General features: G+C 41.6%; 1 protein-coding gene across 2 annotated transcripts in view; it reads left to right on the forward strand.

Moving 5' to 3' along the window:
- Positions 1-8,052: 8,052 nt before the first annotated feature.
- Positions 8,053-26,253, forward strand: part of PTPN3 (protein tyrosine phosphatase non-receptor type 3) — a 256,929-nt gene continuing 238,728 nt past the window's right edge. Inside the window, exon 1 of one of the 2 annotated variants that reach the window (XM_036738284.1) lies at positions 8,053-8,166. The gene's annotated coding sequence lies outside the window, so the exon portion shown is untranslated. Of the gene's footprint in view, positions 8,167-8,725; positions 8,816-26,253 lie in introns of those variants that run through there. The other variant, XM_036738276.1, reaches the window with a different exon arrangement.

A 26,253-nucleotide genomic window follows, 5' to 3' on the forward strand; every position in this document is an offset into this window, starting at 1 on the left:
ATATAGATACATACACACAGATATACTTGTCTCCCTAAGGATGCAAGTTCCTCATGGGTAGGATTGTTTCATTTTCTGTATTCATATTCCCAGTGCCTTGCACAGTGCCTGGCAAACAGTAGGTGCTTAATAAATATTTTTGATTTGCTTGATGGCATACTTATTAAATTTTCAGGTTGGGGGTAGGGAATAGTTAGTGTATTAGATAAGAAAGTCAGGGGACAAAATTATCTTGACAGGCTAAAATGTGTCTGAATAAAATATAGGGAAATGTAAACTGCTTCCTCAGCTATATATGCTCCACCTGGCACGTCCATCCCCTGCTAACAAAATTTTAATATTCCTGCAGGAGTTATAGGAGGCATTTGACAACCTATTCCAACACAAGTCAACCAACTAACATATTTCTTCAATGGAAAGCAAATCCTTTGAAAGCAAGGACTATTTAATTTTTGTCTTTGTATCTATAGCTTCAAGCACAATGCCTGGCATACAGTGAATGCTTAATAAATGTTTGTTGAACTGAATTGAATCTACTAGTAAGTTAGGTCCTCCGTTGCGGAAATAAATATACTAGTATCTTCCAGGAACTCATCAGGGGACCCTCTAGTAGAACCAGCCTGGTCTGAAGCGTCTACCAGATCTGATCCATCTTGAGCTATTGAGAACTGAGTTATTCTGGGGTTCCACTTCACACTGATCATATTGGCAAAAATGACAAAAAAGGAAAAGAGGCTGCAGGAGAACAGGCTCATTAATCCACTGCTTGTGGATGGTCTAGCCATTCTAGAAAGCAATTTAGGATGATACAATTTATAACGATTCTAAGGTCACTACAGTGTGCACACCCTTTCATAGCAACAGCATTGCTAGGGCTGTACCCCAAAGAAATCAGAGGAAGAGAAAGAGGACCCATATGTACAAAAAATGTATAGTAGCTCTTTGGACTGACAAGCACTACAGACTAACAAAATCGTGCTAAAAAATAAAGGAAAAGAGATTTACATCTGAGCCTGCTTGGTAAAAAAAAATAGTTAAAGCATCACAAATCTCATTGTACCAAGTACCAAGTAGTTGAATCTCTGCCTCGTGTACACTTTTATCAGGTTGTATTGAGGTCTGTCCAGAGTCAATATCTACTTCTCTTTCTCTGGGATTTAAGCTCTTGCTGGGATCAGCTTGCTATGTTGCCCTCTATTACCTTCACCCCAGTTCTCAGCCATCTCCTAGAATGGTCCCATGGTTCTCTTGGGACCTATAGCTCTTGGCTTGACCCAAGAACTCAGCAGCTGCAGCTTCTACCACTACCAGTTAATGCTCCTCGTGGCCAGAGCTATAACTAGGGTGGGACCATCTACAGCTTTGCCCCAGGGTGGTGAAATTTTCAGGATGTGCACTTCCTCCCTAAAGCAGTCTTCTAGCTTAGCAACCTTGGTTGTGCGTTGAAAATACCCATGAACCCTCTTCTGGTCCTGGGCCTGTCACTATGTTACCTAGGTTCTGGCCTTCAACTTTTCCCACTTTCTGCCTTCTCTTGATAGTTGGAGGGTCAGATGCCATTGGCTGTGAGGGCATAGTGGACCCTCTAAGTGTTGGGCTGTTCCTTCTCCCAGCATGACTGTGCCCAAGGAAAGACTGTTCTTTGCTTCACTCCACCTACAGTCATATTTGCTCAGGTGAGACAGTTTCTAATCACAGCTTTTGGTCATGGTCATGCAATTTGGAAGCTCCCTCCTTCCTCTTCGTATTATACATGCACCTTAGGTCTATCAATATCACAGGAAAAGGTCACTTGGTTTCCTTGAAAACTGCTTGGATTCTTTCTGCATGAATCCTGTCTACAGATGTTGTCTACACAGGCATGGGGACTGGGCAAAAGTATTGACATGGGACACCTCAAGGTGAGATCATCAAAGAGCTAGTGGTCTAGTTTGCCTGGAATGCAGAGTACACGATGACGAATGATGTGAAATATGCCTTTAAAAAAGTGGCTTGGAAGGCCTTTCATTGTAGCCATTTGCATTTTATTCAGGAGGCACCTATGATTTTGAGTGACATGGCAAGACACATACATGAATTAGAAAGATTAGCTGGTGTTGAATGAGACATGCATATTTTGGACATGGCCAAAAAAGGAATTTGCTTGTGATGAGGGTTTTCTTCTTTTCTTGTTGAATTAGGGGTTGGGGAGATAGAGAAAATAAATGTGTGTTAATTTGAGAAAATAATACAATTAAATTTTTAAAAAGATTATTTCAGAAGCTGTGTGGAAGATGGACTAGAGAGAGGGTGACAATGGAATCAGTGAGAACTTTTAGGAGTTTTTGTTTTTACATCACAGGTAGATGTGATGAGGACATGGTATTAACAAAGCATTCATGCAGTACCTGGGTCATGGTAGGTACTTAATAAATGCTCATTTCCTTTCTTCTATGTATATTATAATCAAATATGATAGATCCTGAAATCCCTGAGCAGCATATTACATAGGTGCAGAGAGGCAGCATTTTTTACAGGATGAAGGTAAAATTTTTAAAGGATTAGCATTTTTTTGGTTGCTAACAGATAAGTACAGTAATGACAAGAACTCAGCTTTGGTGTTTTTACTGGTCTTTTTTTCTTGACCCAACTTCATTTGTATGCTTATCAAAGAACATCTGGGGAATAAATTAGGTTTAGTCACAACTGGCTATACGCAACTTCTGTGGAGTTTTATGGGCAAAGTCCCTAAAATAGGTTTTGGGGATTCAGGCTCACAATTAGGGGTTGAACAGGAATTACAAGTATAACAGAGAAGTTAAATACCTCTGATGACTGTAGCACCATGCTTTGGGTTGGCCCTCCCATAAAGCCAAGAATGATGGGGAATTAGAAAGGAAGGGTATGGCAGGAAATGAAATAGATGACAACAAAGGGAGGTACCATGTTCAAATTCAAGGGCGATAAGGTGGAATGGAAGCAGGCTTTCCTTGGCTGCTAAATACACATTCCTGCTCCACCTTGAGATACACAGAGAAAGGCAGTCAGAGGTTCCTGTCTATGACAAGGTATTCACTGTCTTGAGCTTCAGGAGTTTCAGTTTATACTGGATCCTGAGTCCATTCCCTGAGCTGTGAGAGGTCCCAGTCCCAAGTTCCTGAGTCTTCATCTAGACTGGCCCACTGCACGAGGCAAATAGCAAATGCAATCCATATTGCATTGTCTATGTTCCTTTATCACTTATGAAAGAAGTGGCTACAGTAACCAAGCAAGCCAAATCCTGCATTTTCTAGAACTCGTTGGTTCAAAGACAACTATGTACCATTTGGAAACTGTTTGGCTAAGACATGTTTAAGGGAACAACTGAACAATGTGTGATGATTTTTTAAATTGTTTTTATTTATTCTATGCCAAGAATAAAGACAGCATATAGTATCCAATCATGTTTTAACTATTTCTATGAGAGACATTATGCCAAAGTTAAGTCACTAAGGTATGGTGAAATACAGAGAGGAAGATAGGAGGTTCTCTAGAGATAGTGACTTGAAGTCTGATTTTGATTGGGTAAAAACATTATAATCCACACCCCTGAGAGTAAATTGATGCTGCCATCCATAGAGAGATGGAGCTGGGGGATTGAAAGACTACTTCTCTCTGAGAACCACAGAGATCTTAGCACTAACCCAATACTTGTGCCTATTGAAGGAACATAAACTTAGGGAAACAGTCAGCATCTTATGACCAGATCACTTTTGCTGAATATGATCATGTTAACTGATAGCAGTGCCACCTGGCTGTTAAATGAATAATTTTCTAACCCTAAGTCAAAAAGTTGTCTGTGATCGTGGACATCAATCAACTCCAGACAAAAGTCAGGTAATTCACTTACTCTTCGCCTGGGGAAATTCTGCTGGTATTTATTAGTCATCTGGTCCCGTGTAGAGGATCACAGCCACAGCAGCTCTGTACCAAAAGGACATTAGCTTGCCCTATTCAGGGAAAGGCTCTAGCCACCATTCTGTAGTAGGGATTAGGGAGCCTAATAGTTTAGCAAATGGTAGCAAAGAGTAGCCTGGTGACCACAAGACCAGTAGAGATGCCCAGTGGAATTAACCCTTGGCAGTAGGCAGTATGACTTCATCTAAATTCACCTGTGATTTGGAAGGCCTGAGTTCTCCTAGTCCTACATACAGTCCGGTCACATGTGTCCCCTATGTATGTATCCTCCACCCATATTCTCTGTTCCTTATTTGTCTTTTTGCATATATTCCTTGGTGCAGTGGATAGAGTGCTGGACCTGGAATGAGGAAAGCCCGAGCTCAAATCCAGACACAGGCACTTACTAACTAAATCACTTAACCTCTGCCTACCCCCATTTCCTTACCTATAAAATGGGAATAACATGGCACCTATTACCCAAGGTTGCTGTGAGGATGAAATGAGGTAATATTTGAAAAATGTTCTGCAAACCTTAAAGCATTACATAAATGAGTTTCATTTTTATTATTATCATTATTATACATAATTGGATTCTAGGGGGTGTTCCCTAGTCACAGTGTTCTCTACAAGTGACTTCCACATTGGTTGTACAGTAACCTGTGGCAGAGCGTACCCCATGTGTGCATGGTAGGATCTTTTCTTGTCCTTTTATTTGCTATGCTATTTATAAGTGTATTTTGTTTTGAACTCATTTGCCCTTTAGCTGGCTAGTGAAAGTGAACTCATTGGTGGGGGCTTGTCAGTTACCGATTTGTGTGAGTGCTGACCCATAGAATTCCTTGTATCTGGGTTCTTTTTCTGGGGATCTGCACATAGAGAGGGCTAACCATGTTTTGTTTTGTTTCTGTTACTGCAGAGTTAATTTGGGGGAAAAGTTTTTTAAAACTATAAATCAAACACAGAACAAATCGGAATATTTATTTTCAAATATCTGACTTATAATAGAGAACACAGTAATATCTGACAAGTTTACTGGCTGTTGTAAAATGAAAGACGGCTTCACTCTTATTTCTAATGAATAAATTATAATGGAAGAAATAGCCTTTTATGATGGTCACCTTAGCAAGCTAAGTCTTTCATCCCAGAGAAGCATCATAGAATTCACTTCAATTCAACAAGCATTTATTAGCACCTACTATGTGCCAGGGGCTGTGTGAGTTGCTAGGGATACAAAGACAAAAAACCAAAGCTGTCCTCAAGGAATATATATTCTGTTGAGAAGAAACAACACATATACAGAAAATTAAGTATAAAATGTATGCAAAGGTATTTTCTTTTTTTAATAGTATTTTATTTTTTCCAATTCATTCATTTTTACAAAATTTTGAATTCCAAATTTTTCTCCCTCCTTCGATCTCTCCCCCTCTTCCTAAAATGGTAAATAATTTGATTTAGGTTATATATGTGCAATCATGTAAAACACATTTCCATATCAGTCATGTTGTGAAAGAAGAAACAGACCAAAAGGAACCTCCCCCTCCCAAAAAAGTGAAAATAGCATGCTTCGATTTGCATTTAGAGTCCATCAGTTGTTTCTTTGGATATAGATAGCATTTTCCATCATGAAACCTTTGGAACTGTCTTGTGTCATTGTATTGATGAGAGGAATAAGTCATTCATAGTTGATCATCACACAATGTTGCAATGTGTACATGGTTCTCCTGGTTCTGCTCATTTCACTTTGCATCAGTTCATAAAAGTACATATAAGTACAAAGGAACTATCTTGATGGTGGAAAGTCACTAGCAGCTGGGGGCATTAGGAAAGATCTCACGTAGGGGAACATTTGGGCTGAGCTTTGAAGGAAGCTGAAGTGAAAAGGGAGTACATTTCAGGCATGGGGGTATTAGTCTATGGAAAAGCATGGAGACAGAAGATGAAATGTTGTGTGTAGGGAATAGCAAGTAAGTCAGCTTGGCTGGAATGTACAGTGTATTAAGAAGAGTGATGGGAAATAAGCCTAGAAAAACAGACTGGAGACAGATTGTATAGAGTTTTGAAAGTTAAACAGAGGAGTTCATATTTTATCCTAGAGACAAGAGAGAAACACAGGAGCCTCTTGAGCAGGGGAGCAATATGGTTAGACCTGGGTTTTAGGAATATTGATATGGCAGCTGTGTAGAGAAATGATCAGAGAGGGTAGCATTAAAGACAGGGAGAAGGATCAGGAAACTATTGCAATGGTCAAACAGTCAATAAACATTCAATCTGCCATGTGTCAGGCCCTGTGTTTTATGTGTGAGATACACAGACAAAAATGAAATGTCTCTCACCTCAAGGAATTTTCATTCTATGCAGAGAAACAACATATGTACATATAAATAAAGACTATATATAAAATGTATGTGCATATGCATATGTATTGCAGATGTTTATCTGCATATACACAATATACATCCACGCACATACAGACATGTATACATACACATATACATAATATACATCTGCACATGTGTATATATACATATATGCATGTGTTTATGTATGTATATATATATATATATATATATACATGTATGTATATATGAGCTTTTAAGGAAGCTAGAGATTTAACCAGGTAAAGTGAGGAAGTAGTCCATTCTAGGCATGATCAGCAGTCTATGAAAAGGCATGCTGAGGGGAGATGGGGCATCCCATGTGAGGAACAGCAAGAAAGCCAGTTTGAATAGACTATAGAGTATACGAAGGAGAATAATGAATCAGTAGGTTGAAGTCAGTTTGCAAAGGGCTTTAAATGTTAAACAGAGAAATTGATATTTGATTTTAAAGGCAAAAGAATTGAGCAACTGACATGTATTAAGTCCCCACTATGTAACTGTGTTATATGTTGGGGATTCTAGGACAAAAATGAAACAGTCCCTGACCTCAAGGGGCTTCTAGTCTATATGGCACAGGGGAGTGACAGGGTCAGACCTACACCTTAGGAATATTCCTTTGGTGGCTGTGTGCAGGATAGGATGGGTTGGGAAAGAAAAACTTGAGACAGAGAGAATACCTAGAAAGCTACTGCAAGAAGTCTAAGAAAGAGGTGATAAGGGCCTGAGCTATGACGACTGATTGCAGAGAGATGGGAACTGAAATGTGAGATGTTGGGGAGGTAGAATTAACAAAACTTGACAACTGATTAAATGTGTGTGGCAGGGACAGTGAGGAGTTGAGTATGGTTCTGAGACAGTGAATCTGGCTGACCCAGGTCTTTACTCAGTGAAGTGGCAGTCACCCAAGCGCCCTTTTCTAGAACATTGGACCTCGAGTCAGGACGACTTAAGTTCAATTCCTGCCTCAGACACTTACTAGCCATGTGGTCCTGAGCAAGCCACTTAACCTCTCTCAGCCTCAGTTTCCTCATTTGTAAAATGGTGATAACAATAGTATCTGCCTCCCAGGGTTAGTGTGAAGATAAAATGAGATATCTGTAAAGCAATTTGCAAGCCTTATCATCATTATTATTATCAATAAAAATAATTACATTATTGCCTTGAAGGGACAAATGCTTTGCTTCCCCCAAATTCACATTTTTACCTTCTTAGGTACTTCCAGTCTATTGAAAGCATTCATTCAACACTATACGAATCTTCTTAAATTTAATAAATGGCTTTTTTTTCCAGTAGGCTAAAACTAAAAAAAAAACAAACAAACCCGAAAAACTGAGCTGGGGCAGCCCTGAACAAGGAATGTTCACACACACAGACACACAAAGGCACACATACCTGAGCTGCGGCAACCCTGAACAAGAGAGGTTAAAACACACACGCGCACACACACACATACCCCACAACATAACACAACACACCACACCTGAGCTGCGGCAACCCTGAACAAGGGATGACACTTCCTGATGTGATTAGGGAGTCCTTGATGGAATTACAAAGCCGGTCAAATAGCTCCAGTTCTCTGGGAGGTGGGGTAGAGAGAGAGCTCTAGCGGAGATAGGATAGAAGCCATCCAATCCAGCCTACATCGCCCACACAGTGTGGCCACTTATTTAAGCCAGAGAGTCCCGGGGGCGGTGGGAGGGCTTTATTACCAGCTCCTGGCTTCCTACTTTTGACCCAAACCTGACCAAGATCTGGGCATGCCCAGTCAGCCTTCTAAAGCCTATCGAAATTTTCAATGAATTGAATCCACTTCTCCGGGACTTCGTGGCGACCGGGAGAGGAGGAGGAACCCAGAACGCGAGATTGGCAGGTTGGTGGTGGGATGCTGGGTGCTTTGCCTAGCGAGCGGGACGGACAGGACCAGGGGATAGTGCAGGGGGCTTAAATATCTGTGAATTTTTTGCAGTAAACTAGACACGCTACCCAGGGGAATGTTCTAGGGCACGTTTCAGGCTGTAAGGTGCTTTGCATAGAAGCAAGACTTTTGATCTGAAAAGCAGTTTTCTGACTGGCCCCAGGGTAACAAAAGGGTGCAGACCTCTTTGTTTCTGAGAGTTGGAGTGGGGGGCTGCGGGTAGGGAGCTATAGATACACCCCACCTTCCCGTACCGGAACCAGAGCAAAAAAAAAAAAAAAAGCCAGGTTTTTCCGTTCATGCCTGTCACGCCCCTCTTGCCTCCCCTCTTTCCCCGGCTCTCTCCCAGCCCCTCTCCGCTGGAGAGAGGTTGGAGTCCGAGGCGTGGGCCCCACACCCCCTCCTCCCCGGCCTTCCCCTCCCCTCGGTGGCTGCGAAAACTGGGAGAAGTGGAGCGGGATACCGTGCGATGTCTCCTCGGTCACTCGCGGTGGCACTGAGCATGCTCAGGAGCCTGGGCAGGTTCGTGCTGTAAGTAGGAAGCCTTTGGCGCTCCTGGGACACCCTCCCCACCTGGGCAGCCGGCTGCTCCCGGATGGTCCAGGTGAGTGAGCCCGGGGGGCAGAGGACACTCGTCTCCACCCGCCGCTGGCTGGGAGGCTTGCGCTCGGTAGCCTCTGGTCCTCTCCTTCCCAGTCCCAGCCCTCCACCTCCCCTGCGCCGCGCCCCCGGGCTAGGGACCGGGGTCTGCAGGAGGTTGGCTTGGCTAAGGCTGGCCTGGGCTGGGCCAGCCTCGGGGGCAGCCCCGGGCTTGCGCTTAGATCCGCTCTGCCCCGGTGCGTGCGCCCGGGCGCACTAAGTTCTTTGGTCGGGAAGCCCAGACGGGAGGTTGATTTGCAGCTGCAGAGCGCTAAGCAGGGGTGTCTCATCTGGGGGTGGGGTGGGGTGGGGGGGGGAGGAAGGAGGAGCCAGTGAAAGTTCTGGATGTGAGTTTGGAGTGTGTGACACCCTTGTTTTTCTTGGTCACTAAGGGCTCCCCTTCCCCCTCCCTCCCCTTTTTTCTGTCTCCTCCCCCTCCCACCCCCCTCCGCCCACTCTCATGAACTTTACCTGCTTGGAAAGTTGGGCCCTGTGGTTTTTGTGACTAGGAGGGACATCCTAGAGCGGCAGCTATAAGCGGTTGTTTTCTGATCCTGGTCGGAACTGAAGGAGTGGATTTGGGGGTGGGGTGGGGTGGGAGTGGTAGTGGAAGTCATTAACATTGGAGAGCTGAAAGGTGTCAATTCAGGAAGTGGAAACTGTGTGGAGCAGAGTTAAGACTAAGGTGTGTTTTTTAATTATTTGGCCCTGTTGGTGTGTCCTTTTCCCACTGGAACTGATTGGTTTTCATAGTTACTTGTTTCCCCAGTATACAGTAAAGCCCAGAACTGCACTCAGTCCGCCCTTTGGGATCTCCGGAATGGTAGGAGGGTGGGGGTAAATGCTGGGCATCCTGGAAGAGAGGATGTACAGAGACACACACTTAAATTCAGCGAGCAATTGCTAAGCATGTATTTTGTGCCAGAGGCTTAAGCTATAGCTAAAACACCGGGATTCAAGACTGGCTTCTGACTTGTGTGTGACCCTGGGCAAATCACTTAACCTCTCCGCGCTCTGGGCTTCCGAACTACTAACTTGCCTAGAAGGTGCGTACCTGCATTGATGGAGGGAGTTCTCTCACTTGGGAGCTTCCTTTAGCAATGAAAACGCAGCTCCAGCCCCTAATCCCCAGATGCCTGGCACTTGGGCTTCAAAGACAAAAGCAAAAAGTGCTTACCTACCCTGAAGGAGCTTACTATCTATCGAAAACTAAAAACATGTAGCCAGAAAAATAGATATAAAATACAAAGTAATTTCTGGGGGGTGAAGTTAGGGCCAGAACCTGAGGAACCCAGAAAGACTTCTTGGAGGAGGTTGTACTTCCAGGAATTAAGGGTATTTTTTTCAATTGCAAGTTTTTTAGGAGTTAGGGACACTTATAATTGTAATGAAATCGTAAATAAAACAATACCTCACCTACCAATCACCTTATTCCCATTAAAAATGGTATTTTGTGGTTTACTCATAGTTTAAACATTTTTCTCATTTCAGGAAGTTAGGGTAGTTTGTTAAGTAATAGCCTCACTACTTCCCACACATGTACCACGGGCAAAATATATGAATTATGGTTATGAGTGAGCCTTCATTTAGGGACAACTAGGTGGCGCTATGGGTAGAGCTGAAACTGGAGTCAGGAAGACCTATCTTTGTGAGTTCAAATCCAGGCTCAGGCACTCACTAGCAGTATGACCCTGGACAAGTCACTTAACCCTATTTGCCTCACTTTCCTCATCTGTGAAATGTGCTGGAGAAGGAAATGGCAAAAGCCTGTAGTATCTTGTCAAGAAACTCTGAACGGGGTCCGGATGAGACTGATACAACTGAAAACCTTCATTTTGGAAGTTAGCTCCTAGAATCTTAACATTTTGGAGCAGAAAAGGATTTTAGAGATCATTTAACCCAACTGCCTCATTTTACAGATCAGTCTCGCTTAAAGTCTTGAAGCTAGTTAGTGACAGCGCTAGGACTAGAAGTTGGATCTCCCAGCTCTCAGGGTATCATTACCATCGTCAATGATAACTGACTCGTATGCATAATGCTGTAAGGTTTGCAGAATTCTTAAGATATATTATCTCACTCAGTTGTCACAGTCCTGTGAAGTAGGTACTACAGATGGTATCAGTATCAGTTCATTTAAATCTTTCTGTGTGTCTCTAAATTCATTTTTTTCCTGCACAGTAATTTTCTACTGCATTAATACACCACAGTTTTTTTGACTATTCCCCCACACTTTATTTCCTAGACTCTAAGCACTTAGGTATTATAATTGTTTGTCTTATCTACCTGCTAGACTATAGTAATAACAGCTACATTTAGATAATTTTTTAAGGTTTGCCAAGTGCTTTGCTTTACATATTTAGGATATCTGAAAAGTCTTAGTTCAGCTTTAAGCTTTAATAGTACATGAAAATGTTTGGAGTCAGGAGATAGAATGCCTTGTTGCCAGTATAGCAAGGAGGCCATTGTTATTAGATTGAAGAGGACAGGGGTGAACAAAGTGTAAGAAGACTGGAGGGGTGTGTGTGTGTGTGTGTGTGTGTGTGTGTGTGAGTGATTATAAAGTTTTAAGCTTTAGTCACTTAAAGACTCACCAAGACTTTAGGGACACCTGATATTATCTCATTTGATCCATGTAGTCCATGAAGCTCCATGGAGGAACGGACTGGACCTTATCAAAACTTTTTATTTCGCATGGTGTCCTGTAAAGGGCTCTGCCTCATTGGGTAATTAAAAGTGCTGAATGAATGAAAAAATACTCACCACTAAAATGATACTGAACATAATTTTGAAGAAACTCTGAAAGTAGTTTAGAGTTCCACTTCTGTGAAAGGCTCAGAATAGAACTAATGAAGTTGTTCAGTTCTACCTTCCTACCATGGCATCCCAATGCCAAGGTTACTCTTTACAGGGGGCAAAGCTACTTTGTTAGTGATCTTCTAAACAAAGCACTCTGGGTCATTTTCACTTTATTCTTTATTTAGTCTTTTATTCCAAATCATATCTTTCTGCTTTCATCTTCATAATCTCTCCCTCTGTTATAATGTCATCCCTTTTCACTTTTCATAGGGAAACTGAGATACAGAGTTAAGGGGGTCCCCTCCCAAAGGGGATTGGCATGCCAGGAAGAGACAGTTATGGAGGAAGTGGAGATATCCAATGATACTTAAGCAGTAGGACAAGACTGACCCACTTCTGAGCCAATGAATGAGGAGTAGTGTAGCCTTAGGACTCTCTATAACTTATGCCTCCCCCTGGACAGGTGCAGGATTGGTTTTAGGAGGGGTGCTTAGGTGGCTATAGTTACAAAGACTAGAGGTACATAGACAGAACAGTGTATATTGCTCTCCTGACTTTGAATCGCATATTTTGTGTGCCTGTCCTTTGAATTTCTAGTCTTGCTCCCAAGTGCTGACACCTGACCTTTGCTGCATTCTGGCTACCTAATTTGCTTGGACTCCCAGGCCAGCCAAGGTGGTCATTATTCTATCTGTCTTGTTTCCTCCTCTTCCAAGGTTTCTTTGGCGGGATGTGAGGGTAGACCCACTTTTATTCATGGGCTTTCTCACTCTTCTTCCTTTCTTCCTTCCTTCCTTCCTTCTCCTTCCCTATTTCCTCATCCCCTCCCTCCTCAATGCATACATCACTGATTGGCATTCTTATCATAACTTCGATCAGTTCTAGGCCTGGGTAGAGTTTGTTATTTTTGCTTACTTGCCAAGAGTTCTTCTTACTTAGATGAGTTGAGGCACACCCTGGATTAGGGCAGTGTCCTTGGCATTCTTTCGTTCAGACATTGGCAGTTTGTGTGTTCTCAAATGTATCTTTTTGATTCACTTCGGTAGGACACAGAGGGAGACTCTGGGTATGTCCATGCCTTGAAAGAAATCTTGTAATTGTTTCCAAACCATAAAGGGGGAGTTTTCTTCATAGAGTTATTTGGTTTGCCTCATGAGGGAAGGGAACATAGGACGAAGAGGCATCTTGGAGATCGTCTGATTCAACCTCCTCACTTTATAGAAGAGTAAACTTGGGCCTAGAGACGTTCGGTGACTTATCAAAGATCACACAGGTAGCAGAGTTGCAGTTCAACCCCAGTTCCACTGACCTCTATATTTAGACATCCCCAAGGGTTTCATGTTTGTGCTCTGAGTTAAGAGTTGGGATCAAATATAGAGTCCTGTCTTTGGCATTGAAAATTCTTCATAACCTGGCCCCTTCCTGTCTCATTCATATTACTCTCCAGCTAGACTGGCTTACTTGGAGTTTGTCAAACACAACACTTCCCAATCCCATCTCTGAGCTTTTCCCTGGCTGCCCTTCCATGCCTAGAATTCTCTGCCCCATCTCAGGCCCGCCTCTGAGGTTTCCTGGCTTCCTTTAAGACTCAGCTCAAAAATCCATCTTCTGTAGAAGGCCTTTTCTGGTTGCCCTTTCCATCCCCCACTGCCTACTTACCCACAACTCTCTTCAAATTATCTTCCATCTATATCTTCTGTATATATCTTCTATATGCCTGATTATTTCCATATTATCTTCTCCATGAGCGTGTGCGTTCCTTGCGGGCAAAGACTATTTTTTTGCCTTTATATCCCTAGCTTAACACAATTGCTGGTACATAATAAGTGCTTAATACTTGTTGACTGACTGACTGTCCCTTCATTGGGGTGTCCTCTGTATCTGGATTCTCCGTCTGTAAAGCTGGCTGGTAAGATGCTCCAGTCTACTAAGAAAGGGGAAGGGAGAGAAGTCTTGTGGTCTTGAGGTGTTGAGGTGTTGTTCGTCCTTCATTTTGGAAGAGGACCAGCGACATCACGGGCAATGTCTTGGCTTGTGAGCGAATTGGATTTAAGTGAGGCAGAGTTATGCAGAGTCAGCAGCCTCACTCAGTACCATAAAGTTGGAGTGGTAGACACCCTGAGATGCGGGATAGGCACTGGCTAGAGAGAAGCGTAGGTGTGGTTGGCTTGATGGGAGTCAGCCTGGGCCGTGCTTGCTGACAAACCTCAGCCTATGTGGCTTCCTGCTGTTCAGGAGAGAGGGTGGTTAATCCATTTGTCAGGGAAAGTAGTCAAGCCTGGTGGCTTCTGGAGAGTATTGCTGGGTATGGTTTTTTGCTATTGTTTCACTGAATGGGATGTAGGATGGTCAGGTCTTTTTTCTTTATCCATTTTGGGTTTCTTTAGATAAAAGTGGTACTTAAATGTGAAAGGCATTGTGGCATACTGGAATGAATCTTGGATCTGGCATCTCAGGACTCATGTTCTCTTCTGGCTTTTTCACTGGGTGACTGTGGACAAGCCACAACTTGTTCAACCATCCCCCAATTGAAGGGTGTTCCTGCTATTTCCAGTTCTTTGCCACCACAAAGAGAGCTGCTATAAACATCTTAGAACACAAAGGTTCTTTTCCTTTTTCCCTAATCATCTTTGGAGATAGAGCCAATCGTGGTATTGCTGGGTCAAAGGGTATAGGCAGTTTAATAACTCTTTGTGCATAATTCCAGCTTGCTCTCCAAAATGGTTGAATCAGTTCACAATTTCACCAACAATGAATTAGTGTCCTAATTTTTCCACATTCCCTCCAACATTTGTCACTTTACCCTCCTGTCATTTTAGCCAATCTGGTAGGTGTAAAATGATATCTCAAGGTTTTTTAGTTTGCATTTTTCTGATTGATAATCATTTGGAACATCTTTATATGACTATAAATTGTTTTGATTTCTTCACTGGAAAACTGCCTGTTCATATCCTTTGATGATTTATCCATTGGAGACTTGTGTTCTTATAGATTTGACAAGGTTCTGTATATATTTAAGATACGGGACTTTAAACTGTCTACAAAAGTTTTCCCCCCAATTTTCTGCTTTCTTTCTGATCTTGGCTACATTCGTTTTATTTTTACAAAAACTTTTTAATTCAATGTAACCAAAATACCCATTTCACACCTAACTTTACTCTCTGGCTCTTGTTTATTCATAAATTGTTTGCCTATCCATAAATCTAATAAGTAATATCTTCCATAGTCTTCGAATTTTCTTGTAACATCTCTCTTCATATCTAGGTCATGTATTCATTTTAACCTTATCTTGGTACATGGTATTAAATCGTGGTCTATACCCAGTTTCTGCCATATTGCTTTCCGGTTTTCCCAACTTTTTTTTTTTTTACCAAAATCTTAAGTCTTTGCACTTGTCAAATATGAGGTAATTATGTTTATTTGCTGCTGTGAATTCTACGTCTACTCTATTCCATTGATCTACCATTGTATTCCTTAGCCAGTACTAGATAGTTTTGATAATTACTGACTTATAATATAGTGTAAGATCTGGCACTGCTAAGCCTCCTTCCTTTACAGTTTTCCCCATTATCTCCCTTGATATTCTTGACTTTTTGTTCAAAGGGATGCCCATCAATTGGGGAATGACTGAACGAGTTGTGGTATATATTTGTGATTGAATACTACTGTGCTATGAGAAATGATGAGCTCGGCGATCTTATTAAAAACATGGAGAGACTTGCATGAAATAATGAAGAGCAAAATGAGCAGAATCAAGAGAGTATTGTATACAGTAGCAGCAATATTGTTTTCAGGACAGCTTTTGAATGAATAAGTTATTTTGACTATTATAAACACCCAAATTAACTATTAAGAACATATGAAGAAAGATGCCATCTGCATCCAGAGAAAGAATTGATAAATAGAAGTATGCATAGAATAATTTTACACATATATATGTGTGTATACACCCCCCACCCCGCCGTGTGTGTGTGTGTGTGTGTGTGTGTGTGTGTGTGTGTATCTAATGGTAGCCATCTCCAGGGCAGGGTGGGGGAGGGTAGGAAAAAGGGAGGAAAAAGAAAGAAATTTACATGATAATTTTATTGTATATTTGAAAGGAATAGCAAGATGTGTGTAGTAGATTCACAGTTTCACATACAATCATCCTTTTATTGTACTATATTATAGAAATGCTTGCTTTATTCCATAAATATGTGTTAATGTAATAAAAAGAAAAGGAAAAAATAAAATAAAGGAAACTAGAAATTAAAAAAATAAATATGACTTCTTGAGGTTCTTATTATTCGTGGCATGTGCTATCACCAGAACAGCCTCTCATGGCTAGGGTGCTATTTCTTTGGATGCAGGACAATTCCTACATGCTATTTTTGGAATTACTGGGAAAGACTAGAGAAGTTTTTCATATCAGTGTCATTTCAATAGGGTTTGGTACCCACAGAGATGATGCTATATCTAGGGTTGTAACGTGGAGTTGTTCGGTTGGGCTGTCCAGAAAGTGGGGCACAGGCATGATCCTCAAAGTGTGGTCTGATCTAGGCCATGATAATTGCTCGGGCTTGGACTTTGGGTATGTTCATTTTAGGTTGGTGTCGCTGCTGTGTCAATGACATTTTATCATAATTTTACTTTGAAATAAAAATTTCCATCCTATCTCTATTTTCTTTGCCTCTTGGATTAAAAAAAAAGCATGTCAATCTATGCATTTTGATTCTTCAAGGTATTGTTAAATTCTGGCCCTTCTAAGTGTTATCACTATGGCAAATGGGAATCGTAGAGGAGGAGGGGATCTAGGAGGCCCTGTAGTCCACTCCCTTTACAGTGTGCCTGATGTTGTCATCCAGATTTTACTTGAAGAAATCCAGTAAAAAGAAACCCACTACTGCCAGAGATCAGCCATTCTACTTTGGGATGCCTAATTGTTAGAAAGTTTTTATTTCTATCAAGCCTAAATCTTTCTCTTTGAAGTTTCTGCCCATCATTCTTCGTTCTGCCTCTGGGATCAAGCAGAACAGGTCTGATCTCTCTTCTGGTTGACCTCTGTATAAATACTTGAAGCCCATGATCATATCTCTTCCTTAGTCTTATTTGCTGGTTAGCCCCAGTTCCGTTAGGTGAACTTAATTCGGCATGGTCGCAGGGGGCTCTTCACCATTCTGGATGCACTTTTCTGGTTATTTTCCAGCCAGTCATTGTCTTTCCTAAAATGTTCTTCAGATGGGGTTTGACTGAGGCAGAGTACGGCAGATTTATCATCTCTCTAGGCCTGAGAACTATGCCCTTCATAATTCAGCCCAAGGTCATATTAACTAGAAAGTATTAATGGGGGTCAGATCACTTTGTTGCCTTATTCTGGGCTTCCTGTCCTCTCATATCCCTGTCTCTTTCACACAAACTGTTATTTTTGGTGAAGCTGATTTTGATCTGTGTCAGTCTTTAAAATTTATATCTATTTATTCGTAACTGATGTGTTCGTTTTAGACCTAAACTGTCTTCCATCTTGTTAGCTAACCTCAGATTCCCATGTGAGCCTTGATAAACATGCTTTTTATGCCTTTATCTAAGTCACTGGTAAAATGTTAAATAGCACAAGGCCAAGCATAGATCCCTGACCATACTCCACTGTCATCCTTCCAGTTCAAACTAATTAATAATAATAACTAGCGTTGATACAGAGCTTTAAGATTTGCAAAATGCTTTACAAATATCTCATTCTTATCCTTACAACAACCCTTGGGAAGTAGATACTTTGTTGCTGTTCAGTCATTCCAGTCCTGTCTGACTCTTCATGACCCCATTTTGGTCATTTTCTTCAGGCCTGACAGCGTATCCACTGTGCTACATAGCTGCCCCTCTCCTTCATTATTTCTGTTTTGTGGATAAGGAAACTGAGGCACAGAAAGGTCAAATGACCTATCTAGGTTCACACAGCTTGTAAGTGTCTGAGGCTGGATATGAACTCTGGACTTCTGACTCCAAGTCTGACACTCTCCAGTGTATTGCCACATCATACCTTTTCCAAAATATAGCTGATCTACCTTCATAAACTCATTTTTCTTAAACAACCTAAGTTCATTTCCAAGCTTTAGCCCTTATGATCCTGTTGTCTTTGCTAGGTTTTCGTATTCACCTTCTGTCATCTGCCTTTGCTTCCATCTTCTTTATATGGTATGTGGGGTGTGTGTGTGTGTGTGTGTGTGTGTGTGTGTGTGTGTGTGTATAGACAGATATACAAGACAGATATAGAGATATACAAGGAACTCTTCCAGATAGATGGATAGATGAATTCCTTGTATATCCATGCTGGTCTGTTTAAGACTTCTCTTTTTATTTGGCATCAGAATAGTTTCTCTTTCAGTGCCTACTTTATGTAAGTCACAGTGTTAGAAACTGAGTGGATCCAAGGAATAAGACCAGGTTTTTCCTCTTCTGCAGCTTAAAGTCTAACTGGGGAGATAAGGCAAGCAAAATAATAGAGATTAAAGAAAGTGCGAATTGGTGAGAGGGAGCAAGGCGTGGTTTTCTGGGAATACAGTGTAGTAGGTCAGTCAGTCAGTCAGTCATCTGTTAAGTCCTCACTATGTGCAAGCCACTGTGCCAAGTTTTGGAAATGCAAAGAAAGGCAAAAACAGTGAATTTGCCCTCAGTGAGTTCATACTCAAAATGGGAAGACAACGTGCAAATGACGATGTATACCTGAAATATATGCAGAGTAAATGGAAGGTAATCTCAGAAGAGAAGCTTAGGGGAGGTGGGAGGAAAAAGTGGTGTTAGAGAAAGGTCTCCTGCAGAAGGTGGGATTTGAACTGAGTCCTGAAGGAAACCAGAGAAGCCAGGAGGCTGAGGCGAGGAAGAAGAACATTCAAGGCATGGGGGCCAGCCAAGAAAAAGGTGTGGAGTCGGGAGATGATGGACTGTCCTATGGAAGAAACAGCAAGTGGGCCAGAGTAGCTAGATCATGGCAGAAGATTAAAATGGCAGAAGATTACAAAAGTAGGAAGGGGTCAGGTTGTAAGGGTCCAACACATGATTTTATATTTGCTCTTGGAGGTAATAGGGAGCCATTGGAGTTTATGGAGTCGTGGGGAGGGTGACACACTCAGACTTGCCCTTTAGGAAGCTCATTTTGACAGCTGAATGGAGGGTGACTTAGAGTGGGGAGAGACTGGAGGTAGGGAGGTAAAGTAAAAAGTTATTACAGTAGTCCAAATGAGAGGAAATAAGGGCTTGAGTTAGTATTGTGTCTGTGTAAATGGAGAAAAGGGGATGCTTAGGAGAGATTTGATGAAGGTTGCATTGTGTCAGGTGAGTGTGAATGAGGAATTGAAAGTGACACACAAGTTGTGAGCCTGGATAACTCAGGATGGTGGTGTCCTTGTTCACAATAGGAAAATTGGGAAGAGGAGGGAGTTTGGGGAGTAACGAGAATCAGTTATGCTTAGGACATGTTGAGTTTCAGATGCCTATTCAATTTGAGATGCCTTACTAGTTGGACCGCTGGGTAGTGCAGTGGATAGAGTGCCAGGCCCAGAGGCAGGAAGACCTGAGTTCAAATTCAGTCTCGGACACTTACTAGCTGACAAATCACTTAACTCTCTTTGACTCAGTTTCCTCATCTGTAAAATGAGTTGGAGAAGGAATGACAAACCATTGTAGTGTCTGCCAAGAAAACTTCAAATGGGGTCATGGAAAGTTGAACGCGATTGAACAATAGCAGTTGCCAATACCAGACTGGAGCTCAGGAGAGAAATTAGGGCTGCCCTTAACTCTCTATGCTTTGCGAAGGAGCCACAGGTCAAGCCCAAGATAGTGAAAACAACTTTTTTTCTTCCCACTATAGGGTGTGTGTTTTCCCCTGGCAAAATAGCCAGCCTCATCAATTTTTCCTCCCTGGTGGTACTGTTTAATGAGTTTGTATATTTAGCAATTTTAAATTCACTGGACATTTTTGGATAGGGAATTTTGGCATCCCAGCTTATTATGGCTTACGGTATTTTGGAGTCTCAGTAGTCTGTCTGCTAGGGTTTGGGTGCTGGAGAGGTGCGCTAGACCTGGAAAACTTAGGGTTATCAGTTCAGGAAGACCACAAGGTCTCTTTCTTGGCCAGGCATCAGAACGTAAGAGCAACACCAAGATTTGTTACTTTTATGTTGGGTGCATAGAGTTGTGAATCTGCAGATAGATGTGAAACTGGGAGATAGGTTTTGGGACATGAAGTTGAGGTAGAATGCAGACCACAATAACCAAAAACTGAGCCCCAGAATCCTGGGTATCAGTCTGAGTGTTGCTGGGAAGGCAACTGTTGAAAATCCAAGCAATGGTCAGTGTTAGGGAATCAACAACAACTTATTGAAGTGTTTGTTGTGAATGTACAAGAATATCATGGGGACATACAAAGAATTATTAGATGATTCCTACCTCGAAGCTTAGAAAGATAGATTGGGGTAGGTTGGTAGAGGTCATGCTAAGCCATTTGGACTTTATCTTGCTCTGTCATTCAGTGTTTTTTCAGTTGTGTCTGATTCTTCATGACCCCATTGAGGGTTTTCTTGGCAAAGATACTGGAGTGGTTTGCCATTTCTTTCTCCAGCTCATTTTACAGATAAGGAAACTGAGGCAAACAGGATTAAGCGACTTGCCCAGGGTCACACAGCTGGGAAGTGTTAGAGGTGAGATTTGAACTCAGGAAGATGAGACTCCTGATTCCAAGCCCAGCTCTCTAGCTACTGCACCACCTAGCTGCCTCAAAAGGTTTTATAGATGCTAATTAAAAAAAAAATCTCCCTGTCATTTCAATACCACTATCTCTTGTAACAAAGAAAAACAGGCAAAAGATCCCTGTTTCTGTAGAGGGCACCACCATTCTTCCAGTCACCCAGGTTCACAGCCTAGGTTCTCACTTACCTTCCATAGCCAGTCAGTCATGGAGTCTCTTCAATTCTACTTCCATGTTTCTCTTGTCTGTCCCCTTCTCTTTACTCTTACCATAATCACCCTAATTTAGGCCCCAGGTCTCAGGCCAAGATCTCCCACTGCATCTGGGGTCATCAACTGTTGACCTGACCTGTGTCTTGCCACTGGACTGTGATGACTCTGGAGGAGATAGTGAGGCTGATGACTCTGCACTGCTCTGCCTCACTTAAATCCGGTTCACTTGCAAGTCAAGACATCACCCTACTGATGACATTGATCCTCTTTGAGAACGAAGGGGTCACAACAGTTTAGACCCTCATCATCCCTCACCTGAATTTGTGCTGTAGCTTCCCCAATGGCCTTCCTGCCTCAAGCCTCTTTCCTCCCATTGTCCCCCAAACTGCCGTCCAGCAGATATCCTGAAAGCACAGCTCTGACCCTCTTAGTTTCCTATTCCAGAAGATCTGTTAACTGCCTGTTATCTTTGGGATAAAATATAAACTCCAGTTAAGCATCTACAGCATTTAACAATTTGGCAACAGCTTACCTTTCTAAGGTTATTTCCCATTAATTCTCATATCTGCTCACCATTCCGGCTAGACTGGGCAACTTGCAGTTCTCCATACATGGCATTCTGTCTCTGTGCATTTGTGCATATTGGAAAGGCTCAACTTAAGTCTTATTAACGTTAGGAGGCCTTTCCTCAGTTCCTCACCTGTTGATGCCTCTCCTGGGATTGCATAGTGCTCATTTTGTGTGTGTGTCTGTGTACTGTGTATGTTTTGCATCCTTATCTCTGTATGTGTTGTTTTTGCCAGTAGAATGTAAGCCACTTCTCAAAGGCAGGGACAATATTATTTTTGACATCGGATCCCCTTCATTTAGTACAGTGGCTAACACCTAGTGGATACTTAATAAATGCTTGTTGATGGATTGAACAAAGCAAACACATTGAATATAACTGACAACATGTAGCATTTTGCATCAATAGCCTTCCACTTCTCTATCAAGAAGAGAAAAGTGTATTTCGTTATCAGTCTTTTGGAATCAAGATTGGGAATTCCATTAACATAAATTCTGATTTCTTTAGGTATTGCTTTCCTTTATTCAGAGTAGGAAGGAAGAGTAAATGGGAAATGACCATGAGATTTTTAAAAAGAGCATGAACAAAATATTTAGTAAAAAAAGGAAGCATAGGATTACAAAAGGTTTTTAAGAAAAATAAATTTGCGAGGTGTTATGGCACACACCTATAATTCCTGCTACTGGGAGAGGCTGAGACTGGTGGATTGCTTGAGTTCAGGAGTTCTGAGTTGTAGTAGGGCTGTAGACTGTCAGGTGTCTATGCAAAGTCTGGCACTAATGTGGGAAGCCCCTCCCGTTTAAGGGCTTGCTATATTGGTGGGCTGTCTTGCCATATTAGAGGGCTACCAGGCTGCCTAAGGAGGAGTGAACTAGCCCAGGTTGGAAAAACAGAGCAGGTTAAAGCTTCCATATTGATCAGCATTAGGCTCTGGTCCATTAGTGGTTACTGTACTTCTAGCCCAGGTGAGATAAGAAAACTCAGTCTCTTTAAAAAAAAAAAAAAGAACTTGGTATCAGTTCATGTAACTCCTCCCAAGTAAAAGTAACAAAACTAAGAGAAAAATGCACACGAAGACCATAGTCAGTAAAGCCCTCCATTCTCAAAGATAAGCATAGTTGAATAAGACAGTTTAACAGTTATCCCTTCCACATCATGATTTTTCCCATCACAGTTTTGATGTATTATGGGTCGGCATAAGAAATTAAATGAATTTTGAGGGAGTTTTACAGAAACCACAGATGACACAGAGCTTTTGATGAAATGTTTAACCCAAGATTTATAATAAGCTACTGTAAACACCTCATAAAAGAAAAAGAAAAAATTCAGATTTCTTCTCTGGTACGAAGGGAAGGCCAAAAAATAGGCAGATTTTCCAGGTTGCAGGACACTGCACCTCTAACTCCCGTGATGTTGGAGGGATAATTGTAAATCAGTTATTGCTCTTACCTGAAAATGTAAGTCTTGTACCACCGCTTTTCTGAGATGCAGCAGATGAATGATTCAACATCAGCCTTGAATGATTCAACGTCAACCCTGAATCGCTCAATAGTTCCTGAAGTTTTTCAGTGTTGTTTTTCTTTGCGTTATTTTGGTCATTGGATAAATGGAGCGGCTTGTTCTGCTTACTTTGTCCAGTTTCAGTTCATCCAGTCCTTTCCCTTAATCGTCTCCCTTTGTCATTTCCTATGGCACAGTTATGATCTATTGCATGCACTCCGTTTCTAGTTTTTAATGGCATGGATTTCCAAGAACAACAAGATGAATGATGATGGAGCAGGGAAGTCCAGAAGTATCAAAAGGATTAAAGACCAGGATGACTTTATCCCTTCCGTTCTGGCCACATTCTTTGGCTCCAAACAAACTCATTCTCTCTCTCTCTCTCTTTCCCCCCCCTCCCCCCCCCTCTCTCATATTTAAGTAGTTCGCCTCTGTGTTATGCTCTATTTTTGAATCCCTTGCCAAATCCCAGCTCTGATTTATTTCCACCATCAACCTCCTCTGCTCCCACTCAAGTGTTGCTGAAGGAAGCTAGAGGAAGTCATGAAACTGATAGATGATCAGATGTCAACCATGCCCTCCCTGTAGCAAGATAACCCTCTATTGTTTCCTAATTGAATTTCTGTCCCACTCGCTACTGGGACAGGCAGCATGACATAGTAGATAGATAACTGACCTTGAAGCCAGGAAGTTGTTGTTGTTATTGTTCAGTCGTGTTTTTAGTCACGTCTGACTCTTCCTGACCCCATTTGGGATTTTCTTGGCAAAGATACTGGAGTGGTTTGCCATTTCCTTCTCCAACTCAATTTACAGATGAAGGAAATGAGGCAAACAGGGATAAGTGACTTGCCCAGGGTCACACAGCTCATAAGGGTCTGAGGCCGGATTTAAATTCAGGCTTACTTACTTCAGGTTACTATAAATATTTTTGTGTGCATGAGTCCATTTCCTCTGTCTTTGATATCTTTACTGTGTAAATCTAATAGTGACATAGTGGAGTTGGTACAATTTAGTGACTTTATGGGTGTACTTCCAATTTTTTTCCAGAATGTCCAGGCCCAACACTTTATGCACTTCACCATCTAGCTACCGCTAGACCTGGGTTCAAATTCCGCTTCTGACACAGACTGTGTAACCTTGGGTAATTCCCATCACTTTTTAATATTCTAAACTTGAGGTGGCCAAACTCAAATAGAAACAGATCCTTAGGGCAGGCATATTGACTTAGAAAACCACAAAATTAATATCTTCTATGTTTTATTATATTTTTATTTATATTTGTTAAACATTTCCCAATCACATTTCAGTCTGGTTTGGCCGTGAGAGCGTTGCAGGCCCACTCTTACTGTGAGTGATTCTCCAGGACTATAAGTTAATGTTGACAGAGAGTGTTCTCTCCTGAGTTCCCCATACCATTGAAATCAGAGGTTTAGCTCCTATCCATAAAGGGGGTATTCCAGACTTTCTCTTCTCAAGTTTCTCCCCTTCCCTCTAGATCCTCATCCCCCTCCACTGTCCAGCGCTCCCACATTTCATCCTCCCAAATGAGAACTGTGGCTTACCTTGCTGAGACAGGCAGAGCCCTTTGAGTTCCTCCTTCTCTCCTTTCCTGCATCTTACAATCCCTTGGCATCATTCTGCTCTATCTCTTCCTTTACTCCAGTCTCTGAAGAAGATAGGATCCTTCTTGTCAAGGCCAGTCCCTCGATCCTTTCCTTTCCTGGCACCGTGAGCAGATCGCCTCTACTACCAGCCTTCCTCTCCCTTTCGTTTTTAGTTTCTTCTTGTGTACTTGTTCCTTCCCTACTACTTACAAATACAAGTTTTACCCATCCTTAAAACAAACAGAAAACCCTCCCTTGCTCCTACCATCCCTGCAATAGAATGTCCTACATCTCTCACTTTTCCTCAGACTCTTTGAAAAAAGCTATTTATGCTTATTGCCATCATTCTTCTCTTGCTCACATCTATTTTTATTTATTTTTGAAGGCAGTTGGGCTTAAGTGAGTTGCCCAGGGTCACATAGCTAGTAAGTCTTGTTCACTTCTAAAACCCCTCCAAAATAGCTCCTGACCTCCATACCCATCAAATGTGGGTGTCGTCCAAGGCCCTTACCTGGGCAGCCTTTTCTTTTCTCTCTGACGTCTGATACTTGGTGACCTCAGCAGCTTCTGTGGGTTCAGTTATTGCTTATGCAGCTGATTCTTAGATTTATTTATTTGGCCCTAGTCTCTTTCCTGTGTTCCAGTTCAACATCAGTGACCACTTGTTGGGCCTTTTGAAGTGAATGTCCCCTAAGTGCTTCAAATTCCATATGTTTTTATCTTTATCTCCAAACCCACCTTTTTCTAAACTTCTGTATTTCTATTGAAGGTACCACTATCCTTCTAGTCACCAAAGATTCTAATTTCAGTGTCATTCTCAGTTCCTCATATCTAACATTCACCCTACGTATCCAGTCAGCTGCTGAATCTTGTTTCTGTCCCCACCATCACTCTCGAATGTAGCCTCTTTTTACTTGCATAGTCACCTCCTCATTTCAGTCATCATCATCTGCATTATGCTAATACCCTCCAAAATGGTCTCTCTGGCTCTGATCTTTCTAGAATCTACAACTGCCAAATCTAATCTACAAATCCAATCTACAACTGCCAAAATGATTTTCCTAAAGCTCAAGGTTGACTATATCACACCTTGCACAATAAATTTTAGTAGTTCACTATTATATCCAGGATAAAATAAATATGAATTCCTCTGTTTGGCATTTAGAGCACTTTACAACCTGACCCTGTCCTGTCTTTTAACCTTATTACACCTTACTCTTCCTTCTCTGGTCCAGCCATTCTAACCTTTAATAATTTTTTTATTATGAATTTGAGAGTTCATAATTTCTACAAAGTATACATCAGATTTAAAAGGTAGCATCAACACTGCCCTTATTAGTGTCCCTTCTGAACATTCTTTTTTCTGCTTTCTGTAATTTTAAAAAATGTTTCACCAGCACTTTTTTAAAAAGTCAGTATCATTACCCCATACTTCCCCTACCCCAAGACATTCTCTCCTCCAATTAAAACCTTCCCTTGGAACACATAAATATAGTCGAGCAAATCAGATTTGTGTTGTATTGGTCATTTTGTCCTTAGAGTCTCTCACTTCCGCCAAATGATGGCAAGGAAGATTTATCATTGGACATCTGCAGTTAACGATCATTGATTGGAGTTCTTAAGTTTTTCAGAATTGTTTTTATTTATAGTGCTGGTCAGTGTAGAAATAGTTCTCTTGGTTCTCTTCAGTTTCCATGAATGCGTACTAGTGTTCCCGAATTTCTCTGAATATATACCTTTTTGTCATTTCTTTTAGCACAAAAATATTTCATTACATTCACTTGATTTGTTGAGCCATTAGTCAATTAATAGTCTCCACTTTGTTTCCATTTCTTTACCACAATAAAAACTGTTACTATAAATATTTTTGTATGCATGAGTCCATTTCCTCTGTCTTTGATATCTTTACTGTGTAAATCTAATAGTGACATAGTGGAGTTGGTACAATTTAGTGACTTTATGGGTATACTTCCAATTTTTTTCCAGAATGTCTGGACCACTTTATAG

Source organism: Trichosurus vulpecula, chromosome 1 (genome assembly GCF_011100635.1).
Source record: "Trichosurus vulpecula isolate mTriVul1 chromosome 1, mTriVul1.pri, whole genome shotgun sequence".
In the NCBI taxonomy this organism is placed as follows: Eukaryota; Metazoa; Chordata; class Mammalia; order Diprotodontia; family Phalangeridae; genus Trichosurus; species Trichosurus vulpecula.